We start from the raw sequence: 15,403 nt of genomic DNA on the forward strand, positions 1-15,403 counted from the left end.
CAGTACTGCTAATGAGATTTTAATGCAACATTTTGGTTTACTTGCAAATACATTCTGGATTTAAAGTACTTTCTGTGAGATACCAGATGGCACAGTGGTTAGTTTATGTGACAGCTACACGATTTTATGACGACGCTACTAATGAGTGACAATTTACAATGTTGCTTTTGCGGTGTATCTGTTTTATATCTGCACAGTTTTTCTGAATTATTCTGGAAAGTAAAACATGTTTTAGTAGTAACTTTTGTGGTATAGCTACTATGAGACGGCCTTTTTCGTAGCACAACAATACGTTACATTATAGTACTTTCTTGATCACGGTAAGGTACGTAATAACTACGGTATCTATACGCAAAGCATTTCACTTTCGTTTATGATGAGGTAAGTACATTGACTTCAGCAGAACTTAGCTTTCGGAGGACGATAACTATGACAGTTCCACAGAATCATATTACAGCAAGACGCACATTTAGCGCTACAGGACACGCATTAGAGTGATTAATTTTGTACTTAAACCATTTATTTTTCGAGATTTTTGAATTACAAAGAAAGTTTTCCATGATACATTTCATTCCATTGCTCTAATCTGTAACACCTGAGGGTATAATTACATTAATCCTCAGGGGGGTACACACTTACTTTGTGTACCATGTGTCTGGTAAACACAAGGAGCCCTAGCTAATATGGTATTTGCTTATACAACTTTACACATCGGTACCATATTTCTCTAACACATAAATTACACAGCTATCTGATCATTTGACTGAGAGAGACAAACATTTATTTTACTACATCAGTGACAGATGTTTACGCAATTACACCGTTGGCTAACTTCACACTTATGAAATTGTATTTTGTCTGTACTATGTGAACTGTTCATATTTTTTCGGAACCATTGTGATACTATGAGAGCTTAGAATGATGTATTTGGTAAAGGATCATGATTTTTGAAGTACGTTTGAGGTAGATGACTTTATTGAAGGTCTTGAAATTATTGAAAGAAGCTGCGACGATTCTGAGATGTGATTGATCTGTTATGATATTATTGCGATGACGATGTGTATTATGTTGTTGAGGTACGTTTATGATCAATAAGCTGAGAATTGTACTTTAAAGAGTTATGAAACGTGTGTACATGCGTGAATGTACCACAATGCCTCTGAAAATTTTTTGGACTCTGTTATATTGATAGGATTTTGTTTCTACACATTTGTAACGCAAATTCTCGACCTGTGAAATTTTTATATGAGACTGTTACTGCTGTCGTAAATATTTCGGTAAGAAAGTTAAGTGACCACCTTCATGTAATGCGTCGTGGGCACCCAGCTGCGCGACAATCGCCTGGAAAAAAGCCATTAGTGTGTGCCTTTCAGAGGCACAGGTGGAGAAAAAAAAAGGACGCCATTATCCTCGCTATTGACATTTCTTTGTAGAAAGCATCGCAAATACGACACGCTCAAACTTTAAAACGTATGATTACACTGTGAAGCTCTTAATTTATGATATTTACTAAAATGCCTAATGAAATGATGAGAAACATTTTACATCTATTGTCTTTCTAGTTGAGAGATTGCTCATTTTGTTTAATATCTGGTTTCCAGCTGTGTTGCAGCATTGGTTTTACAAAATAAAATTAAATGCATTTGCTAATGTGAACACTTTCTGTCAACAGATCTATTAAATAATTACTTTATGATCCACATTCTTCGAAAAAGGAGCTCTTGGAATGGAAAGAACAATAAGAAGGGACTAATAACAGTAACTGCATATATAATTTTCTTTTCAAGTACTTGGTAATTTTTGTGGAATTAGTTTTTGTGGTGCACCACTTTAATGACATAGATATTAAGATGTGAACAGACATTTCCCTTATCTGCGTTGTCTTTAGTGTACTATTTTTGCTACTTGAGCTTTTTCATGTTTAGGTATAAGTTATTACATTTGCTGCTGCTGCTTGCCAGGCATAGTGTTACTGAATTTGGCTTTGTATTACGCTGTTAAGCCAGTTTTACTGCGGATTTATTTTTCTTGTTTGCTGCACAGTGCCTTATATTAGTTGTTGCAATTGCTTTGCCAATTTGAATTTTTTGTCATTGCTGTTTGTGTTAATTGTTTTGTGCTGCTGCATTGTCTCGTCCCTTAGTTTAGCATCTGAGCTCAGTAGATTTAAGTTAGCTTAAGATGGGGTAGGCCATATAAGAGAACAAGTTGTAATGAATGGAATGAAATGCATTGAGAAGCTATAAGAAAATGGTTTGGCCAAAAAAGTATTTTGAAAGAGGATATGAACCAAAAAAGTAGGGTTTAGAGACAACAAATTTAGGTAGGATTTTCTTGAAAATAAATGATGTAAAATAATGGAAAATAAATAACGAGGTAAGAAATACATGAACATATAAATACAGAAAGCATGCTTGGATAGGATGTTTTGGTGAAAACAAATGTTGAAATAAGACGAAAGATCTATGGAATGAAGTTTTGGGTTGGACTGCAGTACCAAATGTTACACTGAAAATGAACCCTGTCATTCCTTTTGTATTATTCCGCTATGTATTTATGTATCCTTGTGTATTTGCCTTTTTTCCTGTCTTTATGTGTTTAGCTAATAAGATTTATGTTGTAGAATTTTTCAAATACTATGTTATTTTCTCTGTAAAGATGTTTAGACATTATTTATTCTGTTCTGTTTCAATGCTCATATGTGAAATTAATGTTTCGAAAACTATTCTCATTATATTACATATTCACTTATGTCATAATTCCTGTAACAGTGATGTATCTGTTTATTTCTATTCTTTTGTAAAGCCTGTACTACTACACATTTATCTGTATTGTTATGTTCTTTAATAATGTATTTTTACCTTTGTTATTGTATCCTCATGTTATAAAATTGTAATTGACACTGTAAGTAGGCTGTTTATGTTTTCTTATTGGCAACGTTACGTAGCGGTCTGTGTGAGAATCACTGGCTGTGCTGTGTGCAGTCTGTGGCTGGTTTGCATTGTTGTCTGCCATTGCAGTGTTGGGCAGCGGCAGCTGGATGTGAACAGCGCGTAGCGTTGCGCAGTTGGAGGTGAGCCGCCAGCAGTGGTGAATGTGGGGAGAGAGATGGCGGAGTTTGGAAATTTGTAAGACATACAATGATCTGTTATGTATATTATGAGTTTTCAACATTATTAAGGTAAATACAGTGTTTGTTCTCTATTAATATCTTTCATTTGCTAACTATCCCTATCAGTAGTTAGTGCCTTCCATAGTTTGAATCTTTTATTTAGCTGGCAGTAGTGGCGCCAGCTGTATTGCAGTAGTTCGAGTAACCAAGATTTTTGTGAGGTAAGCGATTTGTGAAACGCGTAGGTTAATGTTAGTCAGGGCCATTCTTTCGTAGGGATTTTTTGAAAGTCAGATTGTGTTGCACTAAAAATATTGTGTGTCAGTTAAAGCACAGTCTCGTGTACAATTGTTCAAAAAAGGAGACGTTTCATTTGGCGACCCTGCCAGGATTCGAACCTGGAATCTTCTGATCACTTAACTTTCTTACCGAAATATTTACGACACCAGTTTCCGCTACAGTGACAGTCTCATATAATAATATTTCACAGGTCAAGAATTTGGGTTACAAATCTGTAGAAACAAAATCCTATGAATATAACAGTGTTCAAAACGTTTTCGTCGGCATTGTGATACATTAATGCATTTACACACATTTCATAACTCTTAAAGTACGATTCCTGGTTTCCACCAACCTTTTTCACAAATCAGCGTCCCTAACCACTAATCATTATTTCTTACCTTATTACACATATACGTATTCGTAGACATTCTTCAATATTTCATTATAATAAATACGTAGCATAATCAAATTCCTCATATAGCATCATCTCATTGATCATAAACATACCTCAACAGCATAATACACATCGTCGTCATAATAATAACATCATAACACGTCAGTCAAATCTCAAAAACGTCGTAGCTTTTTGCAATAATGTCAAAACCTAAAAAAAATTCTCTGCTCATTTCAAGAGTGTCATCTACCTCAAACGTACTTTAAAATCATGCTCCCTTACCAAATACATCATTCAAAGCTCTTATAGTATCACAATGGTTCCGAAAAAATATGAACAGTTTACAAAGTACAGACAAAATACAATTTCATAAGTGTGAAGTTATCCAACTGTGTAATTGCGTAAACATCTGTCACTGATGTAGTAAAAAAAATGTTTATCTCTGTCAAATAATCAGATAGCTGTGTAATTCTGTGTTAGAGAAATATGGTACCAATGTGTAAAGTTGTATAAGCAAATACCATATTAGCTAGGGCTCCTTGTGCTTGCCAAACACATGGTACCCAAAGTAGGCGTGTACCCCCCTGAGGATTAATGTAATTATACCCTCAGGTGTTACAGATTACAGCAATGGAATGTATCACGGAAAACTTTCTTTGTATCATTGTACTTCAAATATCTTTAAAAATAAATGATTTAAGTACAAAATTAATCACTCAAATACGTGTCCTGTAGCGCTAAATGTGCGTCTTGCTGTAAGATAATCTCTGTGGAAGTGTCGTAGTTATCGTCCTCCGAAAGCTAAGTTCTGCAGAAGCCAATGTACTTACCTCATGATAAACAAAAGTGAAATGCTTTGCGTATAGATATCTTAATTATTACGTTTATTGGCGTGATGAAGAAAGTACTGTATAATAACGTATTGTTGGGCCACGAAAAAGGCTGTCTCATTGTTGCTGCACCACAAAAGTTACTACTAAAACATGTTTTACTTTCCAGAATAATTCAGAAAAACTGTGCAGATAGAAAACAGATACACCGCAAAAACAACATTGTAAATTGTCACTCATTAGTAGCGTCGTGATAAAATCGTATAGCTGTCACATAAACTAACCACTGTGTCATCTGGTATCTCACAGAAAGTACTTTAAATCCAGAATGTATTTGCAAGTAAACCAAAATGTTGCATTAAAATCTCATTAGCAGTACCGGTATATGTTCTAAGTATGTAAGCCTTATAGTCGTTACGTAATCGTGCAACTAACAAGCAAGAATGTACACACACAATAACACTGTGTCGTCTGTTCACAATAACAATGCATTCGTAATTTCTGTAAATGTTATCTGTATTGTTATGTTCTTTAATGATGTATTTTGTACCTTTGTAATTGTATTCTTATGTTATAAAATTGTAATTGACACCAGTTCATCAAATTAAGTAACTTGTAAGTTACATTTCACTGCACACGTTTCTGTTGGTCATAGTATATGGACAATATGTGAGAAGTAGGGACTATTAGTGTTTGCACGTGTGTTAATAATTCAGCAAGGGACTGGATAACAGCATTGCTGGTTCTAAGGACAATTTCAAAAACTTTGTGAGTGCACAAGTGGTGGTTTATGGACTTGCTATATTGTCCACAAGACTCTTCGATGGTGATTGTGCACCTGCACAGTTGCAACAGATGGCTGCTGGCCATCTCTACAAGGTCTACAGTGGGTCTACACCTTTGCTGACTCACCAGTACCATTATTTCTACAAGGACTGCAGTGGGTCTGCACCTCTGGTGGCCCACCAATACCACAATCTCTACCAGGACTACAGTGGGTCTGCACCTCTGGTGGCCCACCAATACCATACTCTCTACCAGGACTACAGTGGGTCTGCTCTGTGATGACCTACCTACCAATATTCTTCAAAACGTCGACTGACTCTGCTGTGGGTTTGCTCTGTTGTGGCCCATTACCTGTCAGCATTTCAAGAGTCAGCACTGTCTTTCCGTTGGAAGGACAACACTACTTCTTCAAGACTGCATGGAAATCCACTACTTCCATGTGCATTTTCTTTTACTAATGAGACTTTGTGAAAAAAAAACACTGCAATTTCACTGTGATGAATGATTAGGACTGTCTTTATGGACTGTGAGAAAATTTTAGCTTTTGACCAACATTGTATTAATAAGTGTGTGCATATGATATCTTTCTTACTGTAATTATGAAAATTTTTTTCAAATCTGTATTGGCCAGTACCCAAAACAATTTGTAAAATTTTTTTTGGGGGGGGGGGGTATGGGGGCTATGTAAGTAGGCTGTTTATGTTTTCTTATTGGCAACGTTACGTAGCGGTCTGTGTGAGAATCACTGGCTGTGCTGTGTGCAGTCTGTGGCTGGTTTGCATTGTTGTCTGCCATTGCAGTGTTGGGCAGCGGCAGCTGGATGTGAACAGCGCGTAGCTTTGCGCAGTTGGAGGTGAGCCGCCAGCAGTGGTGAATGTGGGGAGATAGATGGCGGAGTTTGGAAATTTGTAAGATATACAATGATCTGTTATGTATATTATGAGTTTTCAACATTATTAAGGTAAATACAGTGTTTGTTCTCTATTAATATCTTTCATTTGCTAACTATCCCTATCAGTAGTTAGTGCCTTCCATAGTTTGAATCTTTTATTTAGCTGGCAGTAGTGGCGCCAGCTGTATTGCAGTAGTTCGAGTAACCAAGATTTTTGTGAGGTAAGCGATTTGTGAAACGCATAGGTTAATGTTAGTCAGGGCCATTCTTTCGTAGGGATTTTTTGAAAGTCAGATTGCGTTGCGCTAAAAATATTGTGTGCCAGTTAAAGCACAGTCTCGTGTACAGTTGTTCAAAAAAGGGGACGTTTCAACACCAATGCATCAAATTTCTGATGGTCATAGTATATGGAAAATATGTGAGAAGTAGGGACTGTAAGGTTTGGATGTGTGTTGATAATTCAGCAAGGGACTGGTTAACAGCATTGCTGGTTCTAAGGACATTTCAAAAACTTTGTGAGTGCACAAGTGGTGGTTTATGGACTTGCTATATTGTCCGCAAGACTCTTCTATGGTGATTGTACACCTGCACAGTCGCAACAGATGGCTGCTGGCCGCTTCTACAAGGACTACAGTGGGTCTATACCTTTGATGACTCACCAATACCATTATTTCTACAAGGACTGCAGTGGGTCTGCACCTCAGGTGGCCCACCAATACCATACTCTCTACCAGGACTACAGTGGTCTGCTCTGTGATGACCTACCTACCAATATTCTTCAAAACTTCGAATGACTCTGCCGTGGGTTTGCTCTGTTGTGGCCCATTACCTGTCAGCATGTCGAGAGTCAGCACTGTCATTCTGTTGGAAGGACAACACTACTTCTTTAAGACTGCATGGAAATCCAATACTTCCGTGTGCATTTTCTTTTATTGCTCAGACTTTGAGAAAAACACTACAATTTTCCTGTGATGAATGATCAGGACTGTCTGTATGGACTGTGAGAAAATTTTAGCTTTTGACCAACATTATATCAATAAGTGTGTGCATTTGATATCTCTGTTATTGTAATTACGAAAAATTTTATCAAATCATTATTGGCCACTGCCCAAAACAATTTGTAAATTTTTTTGTGGGGAGCATGGGGGCTATGTAAGTAGGCTGTTTATGTTTTCTTATTGGCAACGTTACGTAGCGCTCTGTATGAAAGTCACTGGCTGTGTTGTGTGCAGTCTGTGGCTAGTTTCCATTGTTGTCTGCCACTGTAGTGTTGGGCAGCGGCAGCTGGATGTGAACAGCGCGTAGTGTTGTGCAGTTGGAGATGAGCTGCCAGCAGTGGTGGATGTGGGGAGAGAGATGGCGGAGTTTGGAAATTTGTAAGACTGGTTGTCATGAACTGCTATATATATTATGACTTTTGAACACTAGTAAGGTAAATAAATTGTTTGTTCTCTATCAAAATCTTTCATTTGCTAACTATGCATATCAGTAGTTAGTGCCTTCGGTAGTTTGAATCTTTTATTTAGCTGGCAGTAGTGGCGCTCGCTGTATTGCTGTAGCTTGAGTAACGAAGATTTTTGTGAGGTAAGTGATTTGTGAAAGCATTGACTGGAAAAACACGCCATGGGTATGGGATCAACAAGCCAACGAAGAATTTTTAAAAGTGAAAAACGCACTAACAACAGCACCGATTTTAGCACATCCTGATCTAAGACAAAATTTTTGTATGGCCACTGATAGCGCGAAAACAGGTTTAGGAGTTGTTTTATTCCAAGAACACGAACAGGCAGGGCTAAGATCATATAGAACAATTGCATTTGCCAGTCGTGTACTCACAAAAAGCGAAAAAAACTATTCAGTCACGGTGCTGGAAGCATTGGCTATTGTATGGGGCTTCCAACGTTTTCGATACTTCCTATTCGGAAGAAAAACAAAAGTATACACTGACCACAAAGCATTAGAATTTCTGTTATCCGCCAAACTAACTCATGGGAGGTTAGCCAGATGGATGTTAATACTACAAGAATTTGACTTCACTATTACACACATACCAGGACCAGCGAATGTATTAGCAGATGGTTTATCACGATGTCCACAGGGTGCATCCAATAACATAGGTTTGGAAGCAGCAGAAGACCAGTTTACAATGTACTATATGAAACAAGTACCTTTCGAAAACTACGACAGCATTGAAAAACATAGGCAAAGTACAGGACAAGGATCCTGAAATACTAGGAATCAAACACAAGTGGAGAAGTAAAGATTTTCCACACATTCAACAGCACTATCTCGTTAAAAACAATGTTTTATTTTTTAGACGAAATGTTGCAACGAATGAATGGTTAATTTATATCCCAGATAAGTTCATATGGTATACAGATTTAAGTAATGGCCACTTTGGACCAAAGAAATGCTTTTTAAAAATAAAACAAACAAGCCATTTTCCTAATATGGAAAGACGAATTAGAACAGTATTAGTCAAATGCAAAAAATGTATGAGGGCTAAACACGTCACTTTCCAAACCGAACCACCTATGTTCCCAATAATCCCTAAAAAATTAAAACAAATAGCTGCAACAGATTTGATGGGGCCCCTCCCACGCACAAAAAATTGATATATTTTCATATTTGTCTTTTTGGAACTTACTTCTAAATATGTTACCTTGACACCATTAAAACGGGCAACAGGTCTTGCTATAAGTAAAGCATTTAGACAAGATTTTCTCAGACAAGTAGGTCAAGTGGAACGAATAATTTCGGATAATGGCCCACAATACAAATCAGTGCAATGGCAGAACATGTTAAAACAACACAAAATAAAACCCATCTACATATCTAAGTACAAACCTAGCGTAAATCCCGCAGAACGATCTATGAAGGACATAGGCACTTTATGCCGATTATATGCAGGCAAAAGACACAACACTTGGGATATATACCTTAAAGATTTTCAAGAAGTGATAAATGAAATGCCACATAGCACTACACTACTACCTCCAGTTACTGTACTTAAAAATATTGAACCCCCAAACATAACCAGAGAAAATGTTAGATTTCCTGTTGTACCACGTAGACAGCACAAACAAGTCATTGCAACAGCATCTTCAACATCAGAAAGGCAGCCATTAAAAGAAAAGAAAGAGGAGATAGAACAGCAATTAAAAGAACATTCTCAGTAGGCCAGAAAGCATTTGTAAAAACACACCATCTCTCCATCAAACAGAAACACAAAATACGTAAGTTTTATGCTGCATACAAAGAACCTGTCATAATTAGCCGAATTGCTCATGATAATGCTGTGGAACTAATGAACCCAAAAACAGGCAAAACCTTAGGACTTCACCATGTGAGTCATATCAAAAAGTTTGAAGATTAATTTTATTACTGGTAAATAATCAGCACAATATTTCAAGATTATGTTGCAGATAAGATCGTCAGGAGAAAGAAGAATGAAGAGAGAGGAAGGTGGGAAAAAGAAAGTAGTTCCAATAAAAACAAAAACAAAAATAACACCAATAGTACCATAGATTAAGGTGAAGGGATAAAACGTAGATAGTATTACAGCATGTAATACTAAAATGCTATACACCACGACTCTACACAAAAATAAAAAACGAATTTGAGAATTCTTGTAGAAGTTAAGACTCAAAAATCTTAGAATTGTAACATGGAAAGGGCGCCGAAATTTGTAAAGCTTTTTAAGAAGGCGTAAAACAATGTAGGTACTAGACATACGTTAAATGATTATAAGTAAAACTTTTTGTAAGAACCACTGTAAAAACTCCAGCAAAGACCAGATGCTACGACCCACAAGTTGCAACGCGAGAAGTACCAAGAAAGAAAAGGACGTAATTAGCAAATATATGTTCAGGATTCGCTTCCTGCTGACCTGCCAGCAAGAGAGCTCCGGAATTTCTTCCTCGAATGGATGTGGACAATGTTCGGCCTTGGAACATCCTGTGGAGAGATGAAACCGATTTCCATCTCTAACGACACGTCAATACGCAGAATTGCAGAATGTGGGCAACGGAAAAACCGAGGCCCCATCAACCGGTACCTGTGTCTGTGTTGAGGGTTGACAGCATCGTAGGGCTCTATTTTTTCGAGGTGCTGAATCCTGCAGGTCGTGATGGTAAACGGTATGAGAGTCTTTTGCGCACCAACGTCATTCCAACCCTTCAACAGCGTGGATGGGTAGGATCATTTTTATGTAAGATGGCGCTCCTAAGCCCATTGCACGACCACTGAAGCGGCTGGTGCAGGGGCCTTTCGGAAATGCTAGAATTACCAGCCATCATTCCCCTACAGGCTGACCGTCCAGGTCATCAGATCTTAATCCGTGTGACGACTTGCTGTGGAGTTATCTAGAAGATGTTGTGTTTAGTGCTCCAATTACGAACGTAGCTGAACTGAAGTCACGCACTGCGCAACGCATTCTGAACGTGACCCCTGAGGCACTCCGGTCTGTTGTGGAACATGCTGTTTCTGACAAAAAACGGTGACGGCGTACTGAATATGTCTTGCGCCAGTCTCAGGAAAATTAGAAACGGATACGCCTATTTTTTGCCTCTTTGAGGTTTCTGGCTGCAGGATATTTCAAATCCGACGTAATTTTGCTTGTGTGGGGTTTTTCGCCTCAGGACAACTAAAACCCACTTCTTTCCATCCGCTGTGATACGACCTTTCAGTGATAGATGGGCTTAGTTACCTGACAGTGCCACAACTGTTGGCTACCTAACTTACGCAGTCATCCAGATTGAGCAGCACAGGTGATATAATGTGCAACTCAAACCATACCGATAGTATTGCGATTCGACTGTCACTTGTAGCCGATGGCGTTTCCCACTGCGTCAATAACATGCTGTTCAAATCTGACATCATTCTGAGCACTGGTTCTCTTCCTACAGCGTTTTGAGACTGTAACTTCAACAATGGACACGCTGCACTTCTGGCTGTAGAGCGGCAAATCTTTCACTGCCAGCCTATACACGTCCGTGAGGCCAAGGGAACGAAACTACAATAAAGGAAACATAACAAAAGTCGCGATGTGGATCATGAAGTTCGTCTGTACCTACTTTTTCCATAATATCACAAACTGTGAATTATATCTTGCTACTTTGTGTCTGCATATAAATTGGAAACTGTATTATAGACAAAAAATTATCTGTAGGTATTCCGTTGCATTCCCTTATGTTGGTGACCGCCCCTAACATAGGATACAGAAGCCTTTAGCAGCCGACCGCTCCGGGTCAGATTCTGCATTGCCGTTTTGTATGCGGGAAGCGTTTCACTTCCCTTCCACCACCCATATCTGGGACACATTTTCCGATCCGCCACCTGGGTACGCGTCTAGGGGTTACAGGCTCCACCGAGTAATGTACAGGCTCCACCGAGTAATGTCAGTGTATACATTATGATAAAATATGTTATTGATCTATACCAGCGGATTGCTAAGTGGACGCAATTAGCTATTTACGAATGAAATAAAGCATTCGTTTCAAGTAAAAACACAATCTGATGCAGTAAAAATTTCGTACAAGAAATTTAATGTGGCTGTGGATCCGAGCATTAAAAACGTGCAACAAAGGCTCTTATTCTGTAGTACAGTCCCGCAAAGCAGGTATGAAGATTTTCACACGACGCGCCTGCGATGGTCAAGGTCATTCAGTCATGTACACTCCTGGAAATTGAAATAAGAACACCGTGAATTCATTGTCCCAGGAAGGGCAAACTTTATTGACACACTCCTGGGGTCAGATACATCACATGATCACACTGACAGAACCACAGGCACATAGACACAGGCAACAGAGCATGCACAATGTCGGCACTAGTACAGTGTATATCCACCTTTCGCAGCAATGCAGGCTGCTATTCTCCCATGGAGACGATCGTAGAGATGCTGGATGTAGTCCTGTGGAACGGCTTGCCATGCCATTTCCACCTGGCGCCTCAGTTGGACCAGCGTTCGTGCTGGACGTGCAGACCGCGTGAGACGACGCTTCATCCAGTCCCAAACATGCTCAATGGGGGACAGATCCGGAGATCTTGCTGGCCAGGGTAGTTGACTTACACCTTCTAGAGCACGTTGGGTGGCACGGGATACATGCGGACGTGCATTGTCCTGTTGGAACAGCAAGTTCCCTTGCCGGTCTACGAATGGTAGAACGATGGGTTCGATGACGGTTTGGATGTACCGTGCACTATTCAGTGTCCCCTCGACGATCACCAGTGGTGTACGGCCAGTGTAGGAGATCGCTCCCCACACCATGATGCCGGGTGTTGGCCCTGTGTGCCTCGGTCGTATGCAGTCCTGATTGTGGCGCTCACCTGCACGGCGCCAAACACGCATACGACCATCATTGGCACCAAGGCAGAAGCGACTCTCATCGCTGAAGACGTCACGTCTCCATTCGTCCCTCCATTCACGCCTGTCGCGACACCACTGGAGGCGGGCTGCACGATGTTGGGGCGTGAGCGGAAGACGGCCTAACGGTGTGCGGGACCGTAGCCCAGCTTCATGGAGACGGTTGCTAATGGTCCTCGCCGATACCCCAGGAGCAACAGTGTCCCTAATTTGCTGGGAAGTGGCGGTGCGGTACCCTACGGCACTGCGTAGGATCCTACGGTCTTGGCGTGCATCCGTGCGTCGCTGCGGTCCGGTCCCAGGTCGACGGGCACGTGCACCTTCCGCCGACCACTGGCGACAACATCGATGTACTGTGGAGACCTCACGCCCCACGTGTTGAGCAATTCGGCGGTACGTCCACCCGGCCTCCCGCATGCCCACTATACGCCCTCGCTCAAAGTCCGTCAACTGCACATACGGTTCACGTCCACGCTGTCGCGGCATGCTACCAGTGTTAAAGACTGCGATGGAGCTCCGTATGCCACGGCAAACTGGCTGACACTGACGGCGGCGGTGCACAAATGCTGCGCAGCTAGCGCCATTCGACGGCCAACACCGCGGTTCCTGGTGTGTCCGCTGTGCCGTGCGTGTGATCATTGCTTGTACAGCCCTCTAGCAGTGTCCGGAGCAAGTATGGTGGGTCTGACACACCGGTGTCAATGTGTTCTTTTTTCCATTTCCAGGAGTGTAGATATACGTTGCATGAGCTGCTCGAACAAACGACTGAAATCTCGTAGGGACTCTAGAAGTGCTGGATCGTTATCCTTCGTAGCATTACGGACCACACAGGCTGCAGATTACCTGGTGCTGTTCCGATCCCTCATTTGAGGGCAGCGGTAGACCTAGGGCGTAAGACAGGTCGATTTCATCGTTATAATTTGAGCGTAATTCTTCTGGAAGGGGGATAGGGCATGTACTAAACACTGATGTGAGGCCGTGCGTTGGTAGTGAACTCAACATCTCCCAGAATTTAAAAGAACAATTCAGTTTATATACGACCATCGGAAGTGTAGTCGACATACTCGGCGCAGCTGGCTCTATAATTCCTTAAGCTTCTAAGCAATAGGCGAAAACTCATTAACAAAACTTTTGATTTGCGGTGACGTATGTTTCAAAATATTGTGCAGAACATACGTATTGAAAATGATGGTCATAAGTCAAGGTATCTTCTTTTCGGTATACATGCAACATCTCTTCGAATAATGGTCTCACATTTTTCGACAGTTGCTCCCACCACCGTCTTCATAACTACAGGCTGGCACGGCTGTTAAGTTCTTGGAACTGAATTTTTTCCCAAAGACATGGACTTTTTCCTGAATGGCAAGTGAAAACATACGCTGTTAACAATTAAACTGCAACACCAGAGACGGAAGATATCTCATTTTCGCTTATTGTGTGTATTCTTATAGAATGAATAATGAATCACTGAATATAAAAAAATATTGAAATAGATAAGGAAGACGGAATTTAATTGAGATCAGGGATGGATATAAAAATGGTTCAAATGGCTCTGAGCACTATGGGACTCAACTGCTGTGGTCATCAGTCCCCTAGAACTTAGAACTACTTAAACCTATCTAACCTAAGGACATCACACACAGCCATGCCCGAGGCAGGATTCGAACCTGCGACCGTAGCAGTCGCACGGTTCCGGACTGCGCGCCTAGAACCGCGAGACCACCGCGGCCGGCGGATGGATATAGCGTAGCAGGAAAAGGACGAGTGAAATAGCTAGTAGGGGTGCACAGACTGGGAGGGAGGAATGACGGGGGACGTTACCTGCTAGAACTTTGCACTGAGCACAATTTAATCATTGCTAACGCTTCGCTCCAAGATGATAAAAGAAGCTTTTTACACGTGGAGTAGACTTAAAAACACTGAACGGTTTCAGAAAGATTACGTTACGATAAAGCAGAGATTTCGAAACAAAATTTGAATGCTTCCGAAGTAAATGTGGAGTTTGACCATATTTTACTGGTAATGAACTGCGGATTCAAACTAAGAAACAGCAGAAATGTAGTAAATAAGGCATACGGGACTGGATAATTGAACGTACCAGAGTTTGAAAACTGAACATTAGACGACGATTAAAAGAGAAGTAACGAACGCAAGAGAAGACCAAAGGGTAGCATTAACAGAAGAAATAGTGAAGGTAGCAGAGAATCAAATAGGCGAAAAGACAACGCTCAATAGAAATCCTTAGAAAACGCGGGGTATTTTGAATCTAATGGACAGATAGAGAAAATATAAAAATGTGGCAAATGAAGCTGACAAAAGGAAAAAAATACGGATAAAAATGAGATTAATAGTGGTTCAAAACGGCGAAGCAAGTATAGCCAAGTATAGCTAGAAGAGAAACGCAAGGTAGTAGGAGTATGTATGATTATAGGAAAGACAGATGCAGCGAATAGACTTTTCAAGATAAGACCAGAGCTTGTATGAATATTAAAAGCTCAGATGAGGAGCCCACACTCAGAAAAGAGAATAAACGTGGAGACAGTATTACAGATAGAGAAAGGAAAGTAAATGTAGACGAAACGGGAGATATGATTCTGCGATAAGAATTTGACGGAGCACTGAAAGATCTAAGTCGAATCAAACCCCTGAGCGGACGACGTTGGGAGAGCCAGCAATGGAAAAACTGTGGCGCCTTGTATGCAAGACGTATCGGACACCCTACATACAATCACACATCAAA

The sequence above is a fragment of the Schistocerca nitens genome, chromosome 8, assembly GCF_023898315.1.
Source record: "Schistocerca nitens isolate TAMUIC-IGC-003100 chromosome 8, iqSchNite1.1, whole genome shotgun sequence".
In the NCBI taxonomy this organism is placed as follows: Eukaryota; Metazoa; Arthropoda; class Insecta; order Orthoptera; family Acrididae; genus Schistocerca; species Schistocerca nitens.